The sequence below is a fragment of the Trachymyrmex septentrionalis genome, unplaced genomic scaffold (assembly GCF_001594115.1).
Source record: "Trachymyrmex septentrionalis isolate Tsep2-gDNA-1 unplaced genomic scaffold, Tsep1.0 scaffold40, whole genome shotgun sequence".
NCBI lineage: Eukaryota > Metazoa > Arthropoda > Insecta > Hymenoptera > Formicidae > Trachymyrmex > Trachymyrmex septentrionalis.
Genome location: NW_017305569.1, coordinates 4,767,311 through 4,777,266, shown reverse-complemented (window position 1 = coordinate 4,777,266; position 9,956 = coordinate 4,767,311). Strand labels below are relative to the sequence as shown.

The 9,956-nt window shown below is 36.8% G+C and overlaps 1 protein-coding gene across 14 annotated transcripts in view; it reads left to right on the top strand.

Annotated features, from left to right (window-relative positions):
• Positions 1–9,956, top strand: part of LOC108751114 (forkhead box protein P1-like) — a 305,487-nt gene that overhangs the window by 7,362 nt on the left and 288,169 nt on the right. The window lies entirely within an intron of this gene.

The window sequence follows — 9,956 nt, the reverse complement described above, 5'->3', positions numbered from 1 at the left end:
TATATATATATATAAAATAGCACAATTACACATATATTCGTCATAATGTGCGCTATGTGTACAAAATTGTTTTATGGTACGTCATATGTAAATTCTACTACAAATAGCGACGCGCGGCTATCACAATGACGCAGTATTCAGCGGACTTATTTCACGGTATTATCCTACCATCAACAAGTTTGCGTCGTGTGCAAACCGTGTTGCCGAGGTACTTTCGGCTCATTCGAAATATATCGCGTCTAATGCAGCGTTAAAAACATAATAACAATGAAATGGCGGGCCGTTATGTTGTCAGGCATCGGCGATGATTCGTCGATCCATGACGGAGCCGTGTCAAATGTGCCCTCTAGCTGTTCCCGTGTGCGCGCTCAACACGGGCTCATTTGCACGATCGGGCGCACTAACTCGCGTCGTTACATTAAATTATCATCCCGTGATTCTGATGCACCAGCAGTTTGTACGGCGACTCGTTATAACACGATAATGGTTCTGCGCTCGTCTCTTCGCCGCGATTAGCGTTAAACAGACACCCGTCCACGCAAACCCGTGCACTGCTACGCGTTTGACGATCGTGACGTCAATAACTGATGTATATGCCGTTGGTGAATCTTCATTGTGACAGGTTACAGACTGTTATGGCCGCTCGACAACGACACTAATAGCCGAATCGAGATTGCGCTTCGATTTCGAGCGGGGTGATATTCCCATGTGTCTTGGGATTATCAATCTCGTGATATTTGCCTTATTATTGTCTGAGATAACGCACTTCCGTGTGAAAGGTGTCTCTGAGCAAAATAAAAGGTCGTCAAGAAAGTGATCCAAATGATTTCGAAAGGATTAAAAGTTACCTCTCGATTTAGTCATGATTTATTTTAACATTATTTTTACGTTATCACGAGCTGTTGTTCTGCCTGGGATTTATCAATGAAAGGATTCCTTGGAAAGTTGCAGCTATCATTTTTATGAAAAGCGATGTTTCAATAGAAAACAATATTGCCCGTGTGACCACGTGTTCTTTTATTTTCTATAAAATTTACAAAATGTTGCAAGTTCGCGTTCTTCCAGGAAGCTGTTTCGGTTGTCCGAAATACATTTTTATTCCTTCAATTACACACTTTTTCTAATGCATCATTTCGTTCGCAATGTAATATTCTTTCATGAAATTGTATCAATTTTTGAGGTGATTGATCGATAGGAGAAACAGTCGTGTCAGACTGGACGGGTTCATTTAAAATAAAAGATGTAGAACATCGCTGGTGGTTTATATTTCCGGGCATCTCGCCTGTTCTCTCTTTGTGTACAAACTACGTAATAATTGATACATGGAACGCGGACACACATGGGGGATTTTAATATGCCACCCGCTTCCAACCCCGCTCACCGGGATCTCTATTATGGCACGGGCACATTTCAAACGAGATGCATCAGGAAGCGCGACCAATGCAGAACCGAGTGGATACTGATCGGCTTTTTTTTTAAGTCCAACCCCGCTCGGATCGCCCCGCCGACAAAGTCGGCAACCCTTTTCCCGGCGTCCCGCAGGGAACGTGAAACGCGCTTTGTACGTCGCGATTTCGCGTTTTCGTTCGTCCGAGAGCACAATGACGAGAGGGCGGTCGTCCTTTTCTACTGAAAGGAAACCCGTAATCTCGTGTAACGGTATACTATCGGAAGACGCGGCCGAACGCATTCGCCAGGAGCGCTATTAAATGACTTGCGAGCGATTTTTTGCGCGCCGCATCGTCGACGACAAAAATACGGAACGCTGGTTGACTCTTTGCTAAGCGAAAAGAGAATCGGACACCGAAAGACGCTTCTCTCTATTCCATTTCGGATTGAAAATACAGGGAAACTTCATTAGCAACGTTCCAACGTTACCTTCCACGTTAACTCGGCGTATTTAATGCTGAAGAAAGAATAATATCTATATAAGTATTTATATAATATTAATCTATAATAATGGTAGATGCAAACTAAAATTCTATTAATTTCATTAATAATGCCGAAATTCCAGTGGCCAATTTATCTTTAATATAATTTTGCATTATAATTATTAAGCGGATTGGCATTTATACATCGTAAGTTATGCACGTACATGTCTAATGTTAGTAAATTAAAATTAACGACACGATATTTCAATATTTATGAACAATCGCCGATAATCATGTTACAAATAAACTAACTTTACGGATAGACAAAAAAATGTTACATTGCGTGTAAAAGAAAAAGAGTAGTTTTAAAATGCGGTTGTTTCTAAGAACGAGTATTAAAAGAAAGGAATGAGGACGAGAATTTTAACCCGTATGTAAATGGCCTGTATCTGAAATCACTGCCCCGTTGTGTACCAATTACTACGGAGATACGTATGTAAAGGGGATGCTCGATGTGCCAGCGAAACATAAACTGCGATAACCGTTCGTATCTCCTGCCTTATGGTCGGATTGGTCTGACGTGAGTAGGTCAGTTTTCATTGCCGAATACCAACTACAATCGGGTTATATCGCTCTAAGTGCTCACAAACGGGTTTTGTGAAGTATCCAGTTTCTAGCCGAGATAGCAATCTCAAATCTATTTTGCAGAAGTTATTCGTCGTAATGAATGATAAGCCAACATTTTTAAAAATCTGAAATGTTATAAAAATTATCGTAACGAAGAAAAAAAAATGAAAGATATTATCTTATGAGATATGTTTAACGTATTTTGGTTCAAGAAATAATAAGAATTCCATAATGTTGCTAACGATATTTTCTTGGACGAGAATAATTGAAGAGTTCATCGTAATAATTTCTTTCCCTTATTCACTTTTTTTTTAATAATACGGACGATTAATAGAATTTAATTTTTTACACTTTTCAGAGTTAATAAATTATATTTAAATATCAATAAAAATACAATTTTTATAGTACGGAACGTTATATATTTCGCACACCATTGTCTTAATTTTTAATGCTATCGCCGTTGTACGATTACCTACGTCTATTATAAAAATGCAAAGTCTTTTTATGAAATGTGGAGGCGAAAGAAATGAGGGCTTCTTCTTATTTAATAAGAATATCTAAATTATAGACAAATAATGAATATCAGTATCACACATTTTATCTCTCTCTCTCTCTCTCCCTCTCTCTTTTCTTTTTATAATATACATTATAAATTTATTTATAAAAATGTCTGTGTCGACCTTCCGAAATTGCGGTATCATTGATACCTGCATTATTATGACGATGATGAGTGCACACTGTTACAGCATCGCTCGCCGCTCCACCGCGTGCTTTTCTCAGGCTCCATTGGAATAGGAAAATCGGTCGTGTTGATATCGCTATTGAAACAGCCGATCATTACGCACTCGTTCCGCATTGGCCGCGCTTCCCGATGCACCTCGTTGCAACGTCACCGGCATAATGGAGAGACGCTGCAGGCCGCCGCGTGCCCTGGTACCGACGGCATATCAAAATGCAGCTCGGCCGTGTTTGAATTCGCGGTTCCATCATGAATCAATTACCGCGCGGATTCGTACACAACGACGAAAGCTCGCGCGTGAAGGATGAGGAGCATAAAGGGAGGCATTCGCATGCGTCGAGGTGGAGGGAAAGAGCCGCGATATGTGCTATGTACGCGCCGGTGCACGTGTGTCGCTGTTGCACACGCGAGATCGCTTCGTCTTCCTCTCCCCGCATCTCTCTCTTCGTGCCCTGTTTCATCGTTTCTGCACGAATGCACCGCTATCGTCGTACACCGATCGTTTCTCCTTTTTTTTTCCCCCCTCCGCCCTCCTTTCGCGCTCCCCTGCCTTTCCCCTACGCGTGCCTTTCTTTCTTTTCCTTCTTTTTTTTTTCTCTTTTTTTTTTTATTTTCCTACGATAATCATCCTATCCAACTTTGCCCATTCGAAACGATGGCGCAAGTTCGTCGAAGTCACGCCTAGAGAAATGCGGAGGATTCCGAATAAAGCTGGGCTCTTTATTTGCTACGAAGTAAACGCTCCTCGTATAAACGCCACCGTGGCAGTTTCGAAACTGTATTCGTTTGTTAATCGATGCACGAGCAGTTGCATAATTATATTGAACGGAGCGGCAAGTTTTATCATTATTATTTAGATGCGTTTCTTGATGCGAACGACTATAAGTATGTATATCAATTATGAGATCATTCTATTCGAAAAAAATATTTCTCGAATAAATATATTCCGTATTAAATGTGCCATCTAACTCGAAGCTTTTACACTAGAATATATTGATTAACTAGTCTTGTTACTTGTTGTAAGAATTGCGATATGGAAAATACTGCTATTTTCTCTAAAATTACGTTGGAGTTATCAAAACAAAGTACTTGTACGATTGTCAGAACTGACTGAAAATCAGTGGTTCATATGTGAAAAATTGATATAATACAATGTGATTAATATGTCATATGTTGCTAAGCGAAAGCAATATCGTACTCTATTTGTGTTGTACTTTAACCTAAGCCACATACATAACATTAACATATCGAACGTAGTATTATTAAACGAGACGTTATTAAATTGGAGAATACACGCTATCATTATTGTTATGCCATAAAACGCTACGAACAACATAAGATGCACGTAGATATGTTTTTTCATGCTGTTTTAACAATAGAATTTATTATTGTAATGAATATAGCATTATTGATTACTAAAGCAGAAATAAGTAACACATAAAGTAGAAAACATGTGGATTTAATAATGTATCATTTCTCAGAATTCTTTTCTCTCTCTCTCTGTCTCTGTCTCTCCCTCTCTCTCTCTCTCTCTCTCTCTCTCTCCTCTCAAATCTCTTCTCTCTAAGTAAAAAGTTTTTTAAAAAATTGAAAAACTTAAATCTTTCAAGTTAGTTTCTTCAAGAAAGAAAATTGTTTTAAATACGTATATAATGTTAGAGGTATTTTATTTTAAAAATTAAGCAAAAAAAGTTATTTAAATATAGAACTTATGATATACACAGATTATCAAGTTTCAACACAATCGTTAATCTGCTGCTTTATATACAATCCATCATTTATTGCTTATTTATAAAGATTGTTTGTGTCTTCACGTCGTTCACTTGTCATCTTTTAGCAGCGAATTCTTGGAAGGAAAAATTCTATTCTTATCTCCGTTCTCTTTTTTCGAATACATAGATTGTCATGAGTACCTGGTTATGCAACACGCTAGTCATCGTAGCCTAAATTTAATTTAAACGAGTTGAGAAGCTAACGAAGAGTTGTTTTCGCGCAGAAGTGTATTTATAACGATAGACTCGATTCTAAAACATCCATTCAATTTTTGAGCGATATACTTTTTGAAATTGGAATTTATACGATATACGAATTCTTTTGGAATTTATACAATCCGGTTTTTCATATTAGATGAGAAATTAGTCATATTATATATAATCAAACCTTAATTTTGACTCTATACAGAAATCTTAAAATTTTATCAACATTACATCAAGTCTGATTTTATCAATGTCATGATCGTTAGATATACGTCACATTTCAGTCAAACAATTATTTTCGATATTTGATGATAGAGAGAGGCAGAGAGAGAGAGAGAGAGAGAGAGAGAGAGAGAGAGAGAGAGAGAGAGAGAGAAACCGCTTTTTTGTTATAATGCGTATTTTCAATACATACCATACATTTTTTTTTGTTGTTTTATTTTTTCCATCTTTTGATATTAATACTTTATATCTCATCAATAAATCTTTTAATACTTTATATACTATTTATGCATTTTTAACATTTAAACCTCTTTTTTAATTCTTCACACACACACACACACACACACACACACACACACACACACACACACATCTAATTTGTGCTGATATAAAGTCTAACATAATAAAAAATAATATTATCATAGTACACATTTTTATCAGTCTAGAATAAAATCTAGTTTCGCGCGTGTAAAATAAAAATTTGTAGTCTATAAATTTATTGCGCGACATGATTATTGTTACGTTATTTTTTATCGGTAAATAAAAAAAGGAAATGCGTTTATACTAGAAGAATTTAATCATGCCAATCGAAATAGATGACAACATCAACTTGATGCAGTTTGATATACGGCGATAAGGGAATATTCAATAAACGAGTAATTAAATGACAAGCAAAATATTTTAACTATTTAGCATTCTTATCTGTTTCCAGTTATTTTTGTAAAAAAAAAAATGCACTATGAAATGTATTTTTGTTTTTATGTAACTATATTAATTCATCTTGTCATAGTTTCAAGATCATAAAAATAATCATTTTTGCATTTTAATCGCAGTAGATATTAATCATTGGTCTATGGACTTAAGATAACTCGTCACTTATCGGAAATTACTTATCGAAGAGAGATGTTTACTGATGTATTTAAAATTTAAATCTAAGTACCTCACTTGCCGTTAGAGTGTATCTACTATAAATATTATGCAGATATCATTTCTATTAATATTATACAAGTATTATGTTATTCGCATAATGTAGTATTTTTGATAATAGTAGGCTTCAGTTAAAACACTTTTTTAATTGCCAAATCGTATATCACATTTTTTTCCTGAAATAATTTAAGAGAATTAACTTCTTTTTTAAGGAACCTGTATAAATGTAAAGTAGAAACGTTTCTATCGTATCGTGCCGCGATTACTCGTGTTTATGTTTCGTCACGCAGCCGTATATCTGACAATCGTCAAAATTTTACGTCGGAGGCAAATAGACGGTTACGAGTATCGAGTATACTTATTCATGTGAATACTACGGACATCAATATAAAACCGTTGCATCCAATCGCGGAATAGAAATCCCATTCGCAATACCCACGCGGCTCACTTTAAATTCCTTGAGACTCGAGCGGTCTTATCAGTTTGTCGACACCGTCTACCAGTCGCGGTAGAAAGAGATCTCAGAAGTCTGTGGAGAGTGTTTGTGATACACGTTTGAGTCTGCTTTGTTCCCATGTCAAGTTTCTCTCCGATGAACTAAATTACGTGTAAATTTCTGACGGCCTTCTGGAAAGTGCATCTCATTTCCATCTCACAGTTGCATCAGACTCGCATTGTTTATTTTATGTCGTGATACATTACCGTCGACGACATAATCGTTGTCTCAGATACGTTTTAATCTTAATGAAATACGCGGTAGAAAATACTGTTTACAGTTTCGTGAAGACAATAACGATATTCGTGGCTCTGAATTGATGTTTCCGAACATCTTCGCGATATTCTGTTGGATAAAATTTGCTTTACGTTTATTTTAATATAAACGGAAAAAATTGAGCAAAAAGTGAGGAAAAAACGTGCAAACGACGTTTCATGGATCGCCAATGTTCTATATCCTTGTGCGTATATTTGTAATCAATCAACGTTCAAAAATGTGTTTCTTCATCGGCTGGCGCGAAGGTGGCATAAAAATTCCTAATTTATGAAGTGGAAAGTCTATCAAGGTTTGTTTATTGAGCATAAACTTACAAAATTTCCATTTTATTTTAATAAAAATTATTTCAATAAAAATTTTGTTACTTTTGTGTACATTATATTCAGATTTCAAAAACACACACACACACACACACACACAACATATAAAAAGTATTTAAGTTGTTACCACATTTTCTTCATGACAGATTTTCCATCATTTTCAACTATTTGCTGCGTCTCGATATTATCTACAGCAAACACAAGATGCTATTCACATATTTATTTAGAGACATTTAAATGACATCCCAAGAAATGATAAATATATCCTTGATCAAAAAAGTTTTTTTATAAAACAACATTATTATTAAAATTTTATTTTTATTAGTTCATTATTCACCGATTTGATAAAATAACTCTGATAATAAATCTGTTACATATAACGAAATTTTCATCGAATAAAAGATTTACATAGACATTTTTTTTAATGTCGGAATGTATTTAAAATTTACAAACGATCGATACTAAGTGATACAATGATTATCATTTCGCAATGTGTATGTAATGAAATAAAAGTAGCACCTGATGAAAAATAATTCATCGCTTGTAGACTCGCAGAAAAATAAGTCATCATTTGTATTACACTCTTATCTGCGCTCGTTATTGTTTGCGCAATATTGTTTTGTCCAAGATAAGTATTCCATATACCTATTGTGCTGCCGAGCATATATTTGCTTGACTCATTTGGCTCATTAATTCTAAGGTTACCAACTATATCAATTTACTTCCAGTCAAAATATTTCATATTTGGCGAGTGCAAAAAAAAACGTTCTGATTTTGCATTTTTTAAAATATTAACCCCGATCTTATCTACATTTTCACAAATCGTCAATTCCTTAGTCGCTGTAACGTTAAAAGAATTTGTGTGAAGGTTAACGTACTGTTTGCTTCTTCTTGAAAAAGTGTACGAGCGTACCCGGAAATGTCACTCCGGCCGCACCGTGAGGAAGAAGGGAAGAACGAGCGCGATCTGATCGCGCGCTCCGCTCCGTGGAAACGAGGCGAACGTATCGTGGAGAAGTGCATAGCGGTCGCGGGGGAGCGAGCGGGAGGGGAAAGATGACATAATCCCACTCTCGCAATTTGCGAAACAGATTTACGCGTGGGACGGGCCCGGCGCGGGCATTTATGATAATGTGTAGCGCGGTTTACTGGACTCGATGCTCTCCATGCGTGCGAGTGCGTACAGGGTCATTCAGAATCAGCCGTCGGCGTTTCCCCTGCGTTGATGCCAGACGTAAAATAAGATGTGCCTAACTTGGTGTTGATCGTGTTCAGAGTATTCCGATAATTTATTGATTGTGATTTCTCTTTAGAAATTTTTAGAGATAAACATCCTTAGAAATATTTAGAGATGAACTACAAGTGAATTGAAGGGTTTGCTGCAACAGTAGGTTAATCCACATTTTGTAAAAACAGAGTAAATGAACGTTAAAGGAAAGATACTAATATCACATGTTTCAATCAGTCATCTTGTAATATGCGATACTGATATTTTCCCCTTCACTTTATCTTTAGAATTTATTTACTGTAAAATGTGAATTAGCTCACTGTTGCAGCAAGTCCTTCTTTTGCACTCGCAAAAGTCTGTATATGTATAAAAAAATAGATTAAAAAATTAAGATAAAACTTGATGTATTTTCGCTTGATTTGATCAAAAGAATTTAAAAAAAAACGTTTCCAAGTAGAAACCGTGTTAAACTTTATTAAATTCCTGGATTTAAATGATAGAGATGATTTTTTTTAAATAAATAAACCTTAAATTTCTAAGGAAATACGATAATCACATTAATTATATCGTTCGACACACACACACACACACACACAAAATTGTATACATTTAATTTATCCGCATTTATGCTTATTACATTACAACGACAATCAATCGCTCATCGATCAATAATGGGCTATCATGATCATGGCGATCAAGATGGTTTCTACCGAATTAATCTAGCCATCTCCTCCGATCACGTCTGATCTGTTCGATTCCTGGACAATGCTATATAACACGTGCACAGATAAATCCGCGAATACACACGCGGGAAACACATATAAGCATGATGTAGTTGCTTCGATGGCGAATCCTACTTAACGCCGTCCCTGATGCCTGAGCTGACGCACACGTACGATGCATGTACGACACGCGGGGCAGGGGCACCGGGATAATCGCACAAGACGATTGGTAGCTTCCTGTCGGTCACGTGACCGGCCTGCATCGCGGAACGACGGCGAGCGCATGGGGCGGCTGCGGAGGATGACATTCGTTGCACTCACCCGGTGTCATTAACTATGTCCGTGTGACACACGATGGATTAACGTATGCAAGCGCGCACTTACTAATTACAATCGATCAGGCGATCTATCGGGAACGTTTAAGCTTAACTTCATGACATCCTGATAATCGCCGTCGCTAATTATCGGGTAACACTTCGGAGTCAATAATTCGACGGCTAAAACCACGCCGGCTGGCTTGGCGGTATTCCGAGACTGTTAAAAGCACCCCCT